The sequence below is a fragment of the Schistocerca gregaria genome, chromosome 4, assembly GCF_023897955.1.
Source record: "Schistocerca gregaria isolate iqSchGreg1 chromosome 4, iqSchGreg1.2, whole genome shotgun sequence".
In the NCBI taxonomy this organism is placed as follows: Eukaryota; Metazoa; Arthropoda; class Insecta; order Orthoptera; family Acrididae; genus Schistocerca; species Schistocerca gregaria.
In genome coordinates this window covers 23,761,559-23,776,971 of record NC_064923.1, presented here as the reverse complement: position 1 = coordinate 23,776,971, position 15,413 = coordinate 23,761,559, and positions in this window count along the sequence as shown.

Here is a 15,413-nt window from a genome sequence, read left to right as displayed (position 1 = left end):
TGTAGTAAAAACATGAGAATTATGCCCGTTTTCGTCATTTTCTATCGAATCGACTTAATGCCAGTTCGTCATGTTGCGGTTCTTCTTTCTGAAACGGTTTTATTTATCGCGTGAAAAGCTTTATTGCGCGCTGCTTAACGCAGAGACACTAAAAGCACCACAGCTGAACACAGAAGAAGCTTCTAAGTTGATGTAATAGTTAGTAAGAAACAGTACAATTCAAGTTTTAGTTATCGATTTTTGACTTTTTAACCGGCTTTAGTGTCTTGGTCATGAGCTGGGACCTTAAGATTTTGCATGAAGGCAGGTTTAGCATCCGCGTTGCACCGGAGAATGTGAAAAGTGTTCATATGTAGTAAAATCCTGAGAAATCCACCCGTTTTTGTCATTTGCTATCGAATCGACTTAATGCCAGATCGTCATATTGGCCTTCCTTCTTTCTGAATCGGTTACATTTATCGTCTACAAAGCTGTGTCACGTGCTTCGGAATGCGGAGACACTAAAAGCACCATAGTAGAACACAGAAGAAGCTTCTAAGTTGATGTAATAGAGAGTACGAAACAGTAAAATTCAAGTTTTAGATATCGAACTTTACTTTTTAGCCGGCATTGGTGTCTGGGTCAGGAGCTAGGACCTTAAGATTTGGCATGAAGTGAGGACTAGCATCCGCGTTGCACGGAGAATGTGAAAAGTGTCCATATGTAGTAAGAACATGAGAAATCCTCCCGTTCCCGTCTTTTGCTATCGAGTCGACTTTGGTGTCTTGGTCATGAGCTACAACCTGAAGATTTTGCATGAAGGGAGGACTAGCAGCCGCGTTGCACGGAGAATGTGAAACGTGTTCATATGTAGTACAAACCTGAGAAATCAGTCCGTTTTCTTCATTTGCTATCGAATCGACTTAATGCCAGATCGTCATATTGCCGTACTTCTTTCTGAAACGGTTACATTTATCGTGTGCAAAGGTGTATCGCGTGCTGCTTAACTCGGAGACATTAAAAGCACCACAGTAGAACACAGAAGAAGGTTCTAAGTTGATGTAATAGTAAGTAACAAACAGTACAATTCAAGTTTTAGTTATCGATTTTTGACTTTTATTCCGGCTTTGGTGTCTTGGTCATGAGCTGGGACCTTACGATTTTGCATGAAGGGAGGTTTGGCATCCCAGTTGCACGGGAGAATGTGAAAAGTGCTCATATGTAGCAAAAACCTGAGAAATACACCCGTTTTCGTCATTTGCTATCGAATAGACTTAATGCCAGATTGTCATATTGGTCTTTCTTTTTTCTGAATCGGTTATATTTATCGTGTACAAAGCTGTGTCCCATGCTTCGGAATGCGGAGACACTAAAAGCAGCATAGTAGAACACAGAAGAAGCTTCTAAGTTGATGTAATAGCCAGAAAGAAACAGTACAATTCAAGTTTTAGTTATCGATTTTCGACTTTTTAGCCGACTTAGGTGTCTTGGTCATGAGTTAGGGCCTTAAGATTTTGCTTAAAGGGAGGACTAGCATTCGCGTCGCACGGGAGAATGTGAAAAGTGTTCATATGTAGTAAAAACCTGAGAAATCCGCTCGATTTCGTCTTTTACTATCGAATTGACTTAATGCCAGATCGTCATATTGGCCGATCTTCTTTCTGAAACTGTTACATTTATCGTGTGCAAAGCTGTATTTCGAGCTGCTTAACGCGGAGACACTAAAAGCACCATAGTCGAACACAGAAGAAGCCCCTAAGATGATGTAATAGCCAGAAAGAAACAATACAATTCAAGTTTTACTTATATATTTTTCACTTTTTAGCCGGCTTTGATGTCTTGGTCATGAGCTAGGACCTTAAGATTTTGCTTGAAGGCAGGGCTAGCATCCGCGTTGCACGGGAGAATATGAAAATTGTCCATATGTAGTACAAACCTGAGAAATCCGTCCGTTTTCGTCATTTGCTATCGAGTCGACTTTGGTGTCTTGGTCATGAGATACAACCTTAAGATTTTGCATGAAGTCTGGACTAGCAGCCGCGTTGCACGGGAGAGTGTGAAAAGTGTTCATATGTAGTAAAATCCTGAGAATTCCGCCCGTTTTCGTCATTTGCTATCGAATCGACTTAATGGCAGATCGTTATATTGGCCGTTCTTCTTTCTGAAACGGTTACATTTATCGTTTGCAAAGCTGTGTCGCGTGCTGCGGAGTGCGGAGACACTAAAAGCACCATAGTAGAACACAGAAGAAGCTTCTAAGTTGATGTAATAGCCAGTACGAAACAGTAAAATTCAACTTTTAGATATCGAATTTTACTTTTTAGCCGGTATTGGTGTCTGGGTCATGAGCTAGGACCTAACGTTTTTGCATGAAGGGAGAACTAGCATCCGCGTTACACGGGAGAATGTGAAAAGTGTTCATACGTAGTAAAAACCTGATAAATCGGATCGTTTCCGTCATTTGCTATCGAATCAATTTAATGCCAGATCGTCATATTGGCCGATCTTCGTTCTGAAACGGTTACATTTGTCGTGTGCAATGCTGTTGCTGTTGCGGGGACAGTAAAAGCACCATAGTAGATCACAGAGGAAGCTTCTATGTTGTTGTAATAACCAGTAAGAAACAGTACAATTCAAGTTTTAGTTATCGATTTTTGACTTTTTAGCCGGCATTGGTGCCTTGGACATTAATAGGATCTTAAGATTATGCATGAAGGGAAGGCTACGATCCGCTTTGCACGGGAGAATGTGAAAAGTGTTCATATGTAGTAAAAACCTGAGAAATCCGCTCGTTATCGTCATTTGCTATCGAATCGACTTAATGCCAGGTCGTCATATTGGCCATTCTTCTTTCTGAAACCGTACATTTATAGCGTGCAAAGCTGTGTCGCGTGCTGCGGAATGCGGGAACATTAAAAGCACCACTGTAGAACACAGGAGAAGCTTCTAAGTTGATGTAATAACCAGTAAGAAACAGTACAATTCAAGTTTTAGTTGTTGATTTTTGATTTATTAGCCGTATTTGGTGTCTTGGTCATGAGCTAGGACCTTAAGATTTTGCATGAAGGGAGGAATAGCATCTGCGTTGCACGGGAGAATGTGAAAAATGTTCATATGTAGCAAAAACCTGAGAAATCCGCCAGCTTTCGTCATTTGCTATCGAATAGTCTTTGGTGTCTTGGTCATGAGCTGCAAACCTTAAGATTTTGCATGAAGGGAGGTCTACCGACCATGTGTCACGGGAGAATGTGAAATGTGTTCATATGTACTAAAAACCTGAGAAATCCGCCCGTTTTCGTCACTTGCTATCGAATCGACTTAATGCCAGGTCGTCATATTGGCCATTCTTCTTTCTGAAACCGTACATTTATAGCGTGCAAAGCTGTGTCGCGGGCTGCGGAATGCGGATACACTAAAAGCACTATAGTAGAACAAAGATGAAGCTTCTAATTTGATTGACTAGCCAGTAAGAAGAAGTACAATTCAAGTTTTAGTTATCGATTTTTGACTTTTAAGCTGGCTTTGGTGTCTAGGTCATGAGCTAGGACCTTAAGATTTTGCATGAAGGGAGGACTAACATCTGCGTTGCACGGGAGAATGTGAAAATTGTTCATATGTAGTAAAAACCTGAGAAATCCGCCCGCTTTCGTCATTTGTTATCGAATAGACTTTGGTGTCTTGCTCATGAGCTACAACCTTAAGATTTTGTATGAAAGGAAGACTAGCAACCGCGTTGCACGGGAGAATGAAAAAAGTGTTCATATGTAGTAAAAACAAGAGAAATCCGCCCGTTTTCGTCATTAGCTATCGAATCGACTTCATGAGAGATCGTCATATTGGGCGTTCTTCTTTCTGAATCGGTTACCTTTATCGTGTGCAAAGGTGTATCGCGTGCTGCGGAACGCGGAGACACTAAAAGCACCATGGTAGAACACAGAAGAATGTTCTAAGTTGAGAAATCCGCCCACTTTCGTCATTTGCTATCGAATAGGCTTGGGTGTCTTGGTCAAGAGCTACATCCTTAAGATTTTGCATGAAGGGAGGGCTAGCAACGACGTTGCACGTGAGAATGTGAAAAGTTTTCATATGTAGAAAATCTTCAGAATTCCGCCCGTTTTCGTCATTTGCTATCGAATCGACTTAATGCCAGATCGTCATATTGGCCACTCTTCTCTCTGAAACGGTTACATTTATCGTGTGTAAAGCTGTGTCGCGTGGTGCGGAAAGCGGAGACACTAAAAGCACCATAGTAGAACTCAGAAGAAGCTTCTAAGCTGATCTAATAGCCAGTAAGAAGTAGAACAATTCAAGTTTTAATTATCGATTTTTGACTTTTCAGCCGGCTTTGGTGTCTTGGTCATGAGCTAGGACCTTAAGATTTTGCTTGAAGGGAGGACTAGCATCCGCGTTGCACGTGAGAATGTGAAAAGTGCTCATATCTAATAAAAACCTGAGAAATCCGCCCGTTTTCGTGATTTGCTATCGAATCGACTTAATGCCAGATCGTCATATTGGCCGTTCTTCTTTCTGAAAGGGTTACATTTATCGTGTGCAAAGCTGTGTCGCGTGCTCCCGAAAGCGGAGACACTAAAAGCACCATAGTAGAACACAGAAGAAGCTTCTAAGTTCATTTAATAGTCAGTAAGGTAGTGTACAATTCAAGTTTTAGTTATCATTTTTTTGTGTTTTTAGACGGCTTTGGTAACTTGAACATGAGCTAGGACCTTAGGATTTTGCATGATGGGAGTACTAGCATCCGCGTTGCACGGAAGAATGTGAAAAGTTTCCATATGTAGAAAATCCTCAGAATTCCGCCCGTTTTCGTCATTTGCTGTCGAATCGACTTAATGCCAGATCGTCATATTGGCCGTTCTTCTTTCTGAAACTGTTACTTTTTTCGTGTGGAAAGCTGTGTCGCGTGCTGCGGAAAGCAGAGACACTAAAAGCACCACAGTAGAACACAGAAGAAGCTTCTAAGTTGATTTAATAGCCAGGAAGATAGAGTACAAATCAAGTTTTAGTTATCGTTTTTTATGTTTTTAGCCGTCTTTGGTAACTTGGACATGAGCTAGGACCTTAAGAGTTTGCATGAAGGGAGTACTAGCATCCGCGTTGCACGGAAGAATGTGAAAAGTTTCCATATGTAGAAAATCCTCAGAATTCCGACCGTTTTCGTCATTTTCTATCGAATCGACTTAATGCCAGATCGTCATATTAGCCGTTCTCCTTTCTGAAACGGTTACATTTATCGTGTGCAAAGCTGTGTCGCGGGCTGCGGAATGTGGATACACTAAAAGCACCATAGTAGAACACAGAAGAAGCTTTTAAGTTGATGTAATAGGCAGAAAGAAACCGTACAATTCAAATTTTAGTAATAGTTTTTTTGACTTTTTAGCCGTCTTTGGTACCTTGGATATGCGCATGGACCTTAAGATTTTGCGTGAAGGGAGGACTAGCATCCGCGTTGCACGGGAGAATGTGAAAGGTTTTCATATGTAGTAAAAATCTGAGAAATCTGCCCGTTTCCGTCATTTGCTAACGAATCGACGTAATACCAGATCGTCATATTGGCCGTTGTTCTTTCTGAAACGGTTACATTTATCTTGTGAAGGCTGTGTCGCCTGCTGCGGAATGCGGAGGCACTAAAAGCACGATAGTACAACACAGAAGAAGCTTCTAAGTTGATGTAATAGCCGGTAATAAACAGTACAATTCAAGTTTTGGTTATCGATTTTTGACTTTCTAGGCGGCTTTGGTGTCTTTGTCATGAGCTAGGACCACACGATTCTGCATGAAGTGAGGACTAGCATCCGCGTTGCACGGGAGAATGTGAAAAGTGTTCTTATGTAGTAAAAACCTGAGAAATCCGCCCGTTTTCGTCATTTGCTATCGAATTGACTTTGGTGCCTTGGTCATGAGGTAGGACCTTACGATTCAGCATAGAGGGAGGAGTAGCTTCCGCGTTGCACGGGTGAATGTGGAAAGTGTTCATACGTAGTAAAAACGTGAGAAACCCCCCCCGTTTTCGTCATTTGCTATCGAATCGACTTTGGTGTCTTGGTCATGAGCTACGACCTTAAGATTTTGCATGAAAGGAGGAACAGCATCCGCGTTCCATAGGAGAATGTGAAAAGTGTTCATATGTAGTAAAAACCTGAAAAACCCGCACGTTTTCGTCATTTGCTATCAAATCGACTCAGTGCCAGACCGTCATATTGGCCGTTCTTCTTTCTGAAACGGTTACATTTTTCGTGTGCAAAGCTGTGTCGCGTGCTGCGGAAAGCGGAGACACTAAAAGCACCATAGTAGAACACAGAAGAAGCTTCTAAGTTCATTTAATAGTCAGTAAGGTACAGTACAATTCAAGTTTTAGTTATCATTTCTTTGTGTTTTTAGTCGGCTTTGGTAACTTGAACATGAGCTAGGACCTTAGGATTTTGCATGATGGGAGGACGGATGTCCGCGTTGCACGGAAGAATGTGAAAAGTGTTCATATGTAGTAAAAACCTCAGAATTCCGCCCGTTTTCGTCATTTGCTATCGAATCGACTTAATGCCAGATCGTCATATTGGCCGTTCTTCTTTCTGAAACTGTTACTTTTTTGTGTGGAAAGCTGTGTCGCGTGCTGCGGAAAGCAGAGACACTAAAAGCACCATAGTAGAACACAGAAGAAGCTTCAAAGTTGATTTAATAGCCAGGAAGATAGAGTACAAATCAAGTATTAGTTATCGTTTTTTATCTTTTTAGCCGGCTTTGGTAACTTGGACATGAGCTAGGACCTTAAGAGTTTGCATGAAGGGAGTACTAGCATCTGCGTTGCATGGGAGAATGTGAAAGGTTTTCATATGTAGTAAAAATCTGAGAAATCTTCCCGTTTCCGTAATTTGCTAACGAATCGACTTAATACCAGATCGTCATATTGGCCGTTGTTCTTTCTGAAACGGTTACATTTATCTTGTGAAGGCTGTGTCGCCTGCTGCGGAATGCGGTGGCACTAAAAGCACGATTGTACAACACAGAAGAAGCTTCTACGTTGATGTAATAGCCGGTAATAAACAGTACAATTCAAGTTTTGGTTATCGATTTTTGACTTTTTAGGCGGTTTTGGTGTCTTGGTCATGAGCTAGGACCATACGATTCTGCATGAAGGGAGGACTAGCATCCGCGTTGCACGGGAGAATGTGAAAAGTGTTCTTATGTAGTAAAAACCTGATAAATCCGCCCGTTTTCGTCATTTGCTATCGAATTGACTTTGGTGCCTTGGTCATGAGGTAGGACCTTACGATTCAGCATGGAGGGAGGACTAGCATCCGCGTTGCACGGGAGAAGGTGGAAAGTCTTCATATGTAGTAAAAACCTGAGAAATCCGCCGGTTTTCGTCATTTGCTATCGATTCGACTTAATGCCAGATCGTCATATTGGCCGTTCTACTTTCTGAAAGGGTTACATTTATCGTGTGCAAAGCTGTGTCGCGTGCTGCGGAAAGCGGAGACACTAAAAGCACCATAGTAGAACACAGAAGAAGCTTCTAAGTTCATTTAATAGTCAGTAAGGTACAGTACAATTCAAGTTTTAGTTATCACTTCTTTGTGTTTTTAGTCGGCTTTGGTAACTTGAACATGAGCTAGGACCTTAGGATTTTGCATGATGGGAGGACGGATGTCCGCGTTGCACGGAAGAATGTGAAAAGTGTTCATATGTAGTAAAAACCTCAGAATTCCGCCCGTTTTCGTCATTTGCTATCGAATCGACTTAATGCCAGATCGTCATATTGGCCGTTCTTCTTTCTGAAACTGTTACTTTTTTCGTGTGGAAAGCTGTGTCGCGTGCTGCGGAAAGCAGAGACACTAAAAGCACCATAGTAGAACACAGAAGAAGCTTCAAAGTTGATTTAATAGCCAGGAAGATAGAGTACAAATCAAGTATTAGTTATCGTTTTTTATCTTTTTAGCCGGCTTTGGTAACTTGGACATGAGCTAGGACCTTAAGAGTTTGCATGAAGTGAGTACTAGCATCTGCGTTGCATGGGAGAATGTGAAAGGTTTTCATATGTAGTAAAAATCTGAGAAATCTTCCCGTTTCCGTAATTTGCTAACGAATCGACTTAATACCAGATCGTCATATTGGCCGTTGTTCTTTCTGAAACGGTTACATTTATCTTGTGAAGGTTGTGTCGCCTGCTGCGGAATGCGGTGGCACTAAAAGCACGATTGTACAACACAGAAGAAGCTTCTACGTTGATGTAATAGCCGGTAATAAACAGTACAATTCAAGTTTTGGTTATCGATTTTTGACTTTCTAGGCGGCTTTGGTGTCTTGGTCATGAGCTAGGACCATACGATTCTGCATGAAGGGAGGACTAGCATCCGCGTTGCACGGGAGAATGTGAAAAGTGTTCTTATGTAGTAAAAACCTGATAAATCCGCCCGTTTTCGTCATTTGCTATCGAATTGACTTTGGTGCCTTGGTCATGAGGTAGGACCTTACGATTCAGCATGGAGGGAGGACTAGCATCCGCGTTGCACGGGAGAAGGTGGAAAGTCTTCATATGTAGTAAAAATCTGAGATACCCGACCGTTTTCGTCATTTGCTATCGAATCGACTTTGGTGTCTTGGTCATGAGCTACGACCTTAAGATTTTGCATGAAAGGAGGACTAGCATCCGCGTTCCATAGGAGAATGTGAAAAGTGTTCGTATGTAGTAAAAACCTGAGAAACCCGCCCGTTTTCGTCATTTGCTATCGAATCGACTTAATGCCAGATCGTCATATTGGCCGTTCTTCTTTCTGAAACGGTTAAATTTTTCGTGTGGAAAGCTGTGTCGCGTGCTGCGGAAGGCGGAGACACTAAAAGCACCATAGTAGAACACAGAAGAAGCTTTTAAGTTGATGTAATAGGCAGAAAGAAACAGTATAATTCAAATTTTAGTAATCGTTTTTTTGACTTTTTAGCCGGCTTTGGTACCTTGGATATGCGCAAGGACCTTAAGATTTTGCATGTAGGGAGGACTAGCATATGCGTTGCACGGGAGAATGTGAAAAGTGTTGTTATGTAGTAAAAACCTGTGAAATCCGCCCGTTTTCGTCATTTGCTATCGAATTGACTTTGGTGCCTTGGTCATGAGGTAGGACCTTACGATTCAGCATGGAGGGAGGACTAGCATCCGCGTTGCACGGGAGAATGTGGAAAGTGTTCATACGTAGTAAAAACGTAAGAAACCCGCCCATTTTCGTCATTTGCTATGGAATCAACTTTGGTGTCTTGGTCATGAGCTACGACCTTAAGATTTTGCATAAAAGGAGGACTAGCATCCGCGTTCCATAGGAGAATGTGAAAAGTGTTCATATGTAGTAAAAACCTGAGAAACCCGCCCGTTTTCGTCATTTGCTATCAAATCGACTCAGTACCATATCGTCATATTTTTCCGTTCTTCTTTCTGAAACGGTTACATTTTTCGTTTGAAAGCTGTGTCGCCTGCTACGGAATGCGGAGACACTAAAAGCACCATAGTAGAACACAGAATAAGCTTCTAAGTTTATTTAATAGCCAGTAAGAAACAATACAACTCAGGTTCTAGTTATCGATTTTTGAATTTTTAGTCGGCTTTGGTGTCTTGGTCATGAGGTAGGACCTTACGATTTTGCATGAAGGGAGGACTAGCATCCGCGTTGCACCGAAGAATGTGAAAAGTGTTTATATGTAGTAAAACCTGAAAAAATCCGCACGTAACCGTGATTTGCTATAGAATCGAGTTTGGAGTCTTGGTCATGAGCTACGACCTCAAGATTTTGCATGAAAGGAGGACTAGCATCCGCGTTGCATGGGAGAATGTGAAAAGTTTTCATATGTAGTAAAAACCTGAGAAATCCACCCGTTTTCGGCATTTGCTATCGATTCAACTTAATGCCAGATCGTCATATTTGCCGTTCTTCTTTCTGAAACGGTGACATTTTAGTTTGCAAAGCTGTGTCGCGTCTGCGGAAAGCGGAGACACTATAAGCACCATAGTAGAACACAGAAGCAGCTTCTAAGTTCATTTAATAGCCAGTAAGGTAGAGTACAATTCAAGTTTTAGTTACCGTTTTTTATGTTTTTAGCTGGCTTTGGTAACTTGGACATGAGCTAGGACCTTAAGAGTTTGCATGAAGGGAGTACTAGCATCCGCGTTGCACGGAAGAATGAGAGATCCGCCCGTTTTGGTCATTTGCTATCGAATTGACTTTGGTGTCTTGGTGATGAGCTACGACCTTAAGATTTTGCATGAAGGGAGGTCTGGCATCCGCGTTGCACGGGAGAATGTGAAAAGTGTTCATATGTAGCAAAAACCTGAGAAATCCGCCCGTTTTCGTCATTTGGTGTCGAATTGACTTTGGGGTCTTGGTCATGAGCTACGACCTAAAGATTTTGCACGATAGTAGAACACAGAAGTAGCTTCTAATTTGATTTACTAGCCAGTAAAGAAATAGTACAATTCAAGTTTTAGTTATCTATTTTTGATTTTAAGCCGGGTTTGGTGTCTTGGTCATGAGCTAGGACCTTAAGATTTTGCATGAAGGGAGGTCTGGCATCCGCGTTGCACGGGAGAATGTGAAAAGTGTTCATATGTAGCAAAAACCTGAGAAATCCGCCCGTTTTCGTCATTTGCTATCGAATCGACTTAATGCCAGATCGTCATATTGGCCGTTGTTCTTTGTGAAACGGTTACATTTATCGTGTGCAAAGCTGTGTCGCGGGCTGCGGAATGCGGATACAATAAAAGCACCATAGTAGAACACAGTAGAAGCTTCTATGTTAATTTAATATCCAGTAAGAAACAGTACATTTCAAGTTTTAGTTATGGGTTTTTACTTTTTAGCCGGCTTTGATGTGTTGGACATGTTCTAGTACCTCAAGATTTTGTATGAAGGGAGGACTACCATCCGCATTGCACAGGAGAATGTGAAACGTGTTCATATGTAGCAAAAACCTAAGAAATTCGCCCGTTTTCGTCATTTCCTATCGAATCGACTTAATGCCAGATCGTCATATTGGCCGTTCCTCCTTCTGAAACGGTTAAATTATCCGTGTGCAAAGCTGTGTCGCGTGATGCGGAATGCAGAGACACTAAAAACACCATAGTAGAACACAGAAGAAGCTTCTAAGTTGATTTAATAGATAGGAAGGTAGAGTAGAAATCAAGTTTTAGTTTTCTTTTTTGTGTTTTGAGCCGGCTTTGGTAACTTGGACATGAGCTAGGACCTTAAGAGTTTGCATGAAGGGAGGACTAGCATCCCCGTTGCACGGAAGAATGTGAAAAGTTTTCATATGTAGTAAAATCCTGAGAAATCCGCCAGTTTTCGTCATTTGCTATCGAATTGACTTTGGTGTCTTGGTCACGAGCTACGACCTTAAGATTTTGCATGAAGGGAGGTCGGGCATCCGCGTTGCACGGGAGAATGTGAAAAGTGTTCATATGTAGTAAAAACCTAAGAAATCCACCGTTGTCGTCATTTGCTATCGAATCTACTTAGTGCCAGCTCGTCATATTCGCCTTTCTTCTTTCTGAAACGTTTACATTTATCGTGTGCAAAGCTGTGTCGCGGGCTGCGGAATGCGGATACACTAAAAGCACCATAGTAGAACACAGAGGATGCTTCTAAGTTGATTTACTAGCCAGTAAGAAAAAGTACAATTCAAGTTTAGTTATCGATTTTTGAGTTTTAAGCCAGCTGTTGTGTCTTGGTCATGAGCTAGGACCTTAAGATTTTGCATGAAGGGAGGTCTAGCATCCGCGTTGCACGGGAGAATGTGAAAAGTGTTTATATGTAGTAAAAACCTGAAAAAATCGGCCCGTTTCCGTGATTTGCTATAGAAGCGACTTTGGTGTCTTGGTCATGCGCTACGACCTTACGATTCTGCATTAAGGGAGGACTAGCATCCACGTTGCACGGGAGAATGTGAAAAGTTTTCTTATGTAGTAAAAACTTGAGAAATCCGCCCGTTTTCGACATTTGCTATCGAATTGACTTTGGTGTCTTGGTCATAAGCTACGACCTTAAGATTTTGCATGAAGGGAGGACTTGCATCCGCGTTGCGCGGGAGAATGTGAAAAGTGTTCTTATGTAGTAAAAACCTGGGAAATTCGCCCGTTTTCGTCATTTGCTATCGAATTGACTTTGGTGCCTTGGTCATAAGCTACGACCTTAAGATTTTGCATGAAGGGAGGTCTAGCATCCGCGTTGCACGGGAGAATGTGAAATGTTTTCATATGTAGTAAAAACCTGTGAAATCTGCCGTTTTCGTCATTTGCTAACGAATCGACTTAATACCAGATCGTCATATTGTCCGTTGTTCTTTCTGAAACGGATACATTTATCGTGTGAAAGCTGTGTCGCCTGCTGCGGAATGCGGAGGCACTAAAAGCACGATAGTAGAATACAGAAGAAGCTTATAAGTTGATGTAATACCCAGTAAGAAACAGTACAGTTCAAGTTTTAGATATCGATTTTTGACTTTTTATCCGGCTTTGGTGTCTTGGTCATGAGCTAGGACCTTACGATTCTGCATGAAAGGAGGACTAGCATCCGCGTTGAACGGGAGAATGTGAAAAGTTTTCATATGTAGTAAAAGCCTGAGAAAATCCGCCCGTTTTCGTCATTTGCGAAGGAATCGACTTAATGCCAGAACGTCATATTGGCCGTTCTTCTTTCTGAAACGGTTACATTTATCGTGTGCAAAGCTGTGTCGCGGGCTGCGTAATGCGGATACACTAAAAGCACCATAGTAGAACACAGAGGAAGCTTCTAAGTTGATTTACTAGCCAGTAAGAAAAAGTACAATTCAAGTTTTAGTTATCGATTTTTGAGTTTTAAGCCAGCTTTTGTGTCTTGGTCATGAGCTAGGACCTTACGATTTTGCATGAAGGGAGGTCTAGCATCCGCGTTGCACGGGAGAATGTGAAAAGTGTTTATACATAGTAAAAACCTGAAAAAATCGGCCCGTTTCCGTGATTTGCTATAGAATCGACTTTGGTGTCTTGGTCATAAGCTACGACCTTAAGATTTTGCATGAAGGGAGGACTAGAATCCGCGTTGCGCGGGAGAATGTGAAAAGTGTTCTTATGTAGTAAAAACCTGTGAAATTCGCCCGTTTTCGTCATTTGCTATCGAATCGACTTAATGCCAGATCGTCATATTGGCCGTTCTTCTTTCTGAAACGGTTAAATTTATCGTGTGAAAGCAGTGTCGCCTGCTGCGGAATGCGGAGGCACTAAAAGCACCATAGTAGAACACAGAAGAAGCTTCTAAGTTGATGTAATTACCAGTAATAAACAGTACAATTCAAGTTTTAGTTATCGATTTTTGACTTTTTAGCCGCCTTTGGTGTCTTGGTCATGAGCTAAGACTTTAAGATTCTGCATTAAGCGAGGAATAGCATCCGCGTTGCACGGGAGAATGTGAAAAGTGTTCATATGTAGTAAAAATTGAGAAATCTGCCCGTCTCCGTCGTTTGCTATCGAATCGACATAATACCAGATCGTCATATTGGCCGTTGTTTTTTCTGAAACGGTTACTTTATCGTGTGAAAGCTGTGTCACCTGCTGCGGAATGCGAAGGTACTGAAAGCACGATAGTAGAACACACAAGAAGCTTCTAAGTTGATGTAATATCCAGTAAGAAACAGTAGAGTTCAAGTTTTAGTTATCGATTTTTGACTTTTTAGCCGGCTTTGGTGTCTTGGTCATGAGCTAGGACCTTACGATTCTGCATGAAAGGAGGACTAGCATCCGCGTTGAACGGGAGAATGTGAAAAGTGTTCTTATGTAGTAAAAACCTGAGAAATCCGCCGGTTTTCGTCATTTGCTATCGAATTGACTTTAGATTCTTGGTCCTGAGCTACGACCTTAAGATTTTGCATGAAGGGAAGACTAGCACCCGCGTTGCACGGGAGAATGTGAAAAGTGTTCATATGTAGTAAAATCCTGAGTACCCGCCCGTTTTCGTCATTTGGTATTGAATCGACTTAATGCCAGATCGTCATATTGGCCGTTCTCCTTTCTGAAACGGTTACATTTATCGTTTGCAAAGCTGTATCACGTGCTGCGGAACGCAGAGACACTAAAAGCACCGTAGAAGAACACAGAAGAAGCTTCTAAGTTGATTTACTAGGCAGTAAAAAAAGTACAATTCAAGTTTTAGTTATCGATTTTTGACTTTTAAGCTGGCTTTGGTGTCTTGTTCATGAGCTAGGACCTTAAGATTTTCCATGAAGGGAGGTCTAGCATCCGTGTTGCACGGGAGAATGTGAAAAGTGTTTATATGTAGTAAAAACCTGAGAAATCCGCCCGTTATCGTCATTTGCTATCGATTCGACTTAATGCCAGATCGTCATATTGGCCATTCTTCTTTCTGAAACGGTTACATTTTAGTTTGTAAAGCTGTGTCGCGTGCTGCGGAAAGCGGAGACACTAAAAGCACCATAGTTGAACACAGAAGAAGCTTCTAAGTTCATTTAATAGCCAGTAAGATACAGTACAATTCAAGTTTTAATTATCGATTTTTGACTTTATAGCCGGCTTTGGTGTCTTGGTCATGAGTTAGTACCATAACATTTTTTACGAAGGCAGGACTTGCATCCGCGTTGCACAGGAGAATGTGAAATGTGTTCATATTTTGTTAAAACGTAAGAAATCCGTCCGTTGTCGTCATTTGCTATCGAATCGACTTTATGACAGATCGTGATATTGGCCGTTCTTCTTTCTGAAGCGGTTGTATTTATCGTGTGCAAAGCTGTATCGCGTGCTGCGGAAAGCGAAGACATGAAAAGCACCATAGTATAACACAGAAGAAGCTTCCAAGTTGATATAATAGCCAGTAAGAAACTGTATAATTCAAGTTTTAGTTATCTACTTTTTGACTTTTTAGACGGCTTTGATGTCTTGTTCATGAGCTAGGACCTTAAGATTTTGAATGGAGGAAGGACTAGCATCCGCGTTCCACGGGAGAATGTAAAAAGGCTTCATATGTAGTATAAACCTGAGAAATCCGCCCGTTTTCGTCATTTGCTATCGATTCGACTTCATGCCAGATCGTCATATTGGCCCTTCATCTGTCTGAAACTGTTACATTTATCGTGTGCAAAGCTGTGTCGCGGGCTGCGGATTGTGGATACACTAAAAGCACCATAGTAGAACACAGAAGTAGCTTCTAAGTTGATTTAATATCCAGTAAGATAGAGTACAATTCAAGTTTTAGTTATGGTTTTTTGTGTTTTTAACCGTCTTTATTAACTCGGACACGAGATAGGACTTTAAGATTTCGCATGAAGGGAGGACTAGCATTCGCGTTGTAGGGGAGAATGACAAAAGTGTTCATATGTAGTAAAAACCTAAGAAATCCCCCCGTCTTCGTCATTTGCAATTGAATCTACTTTGGTGTCTTGGTCATTAGCTACGA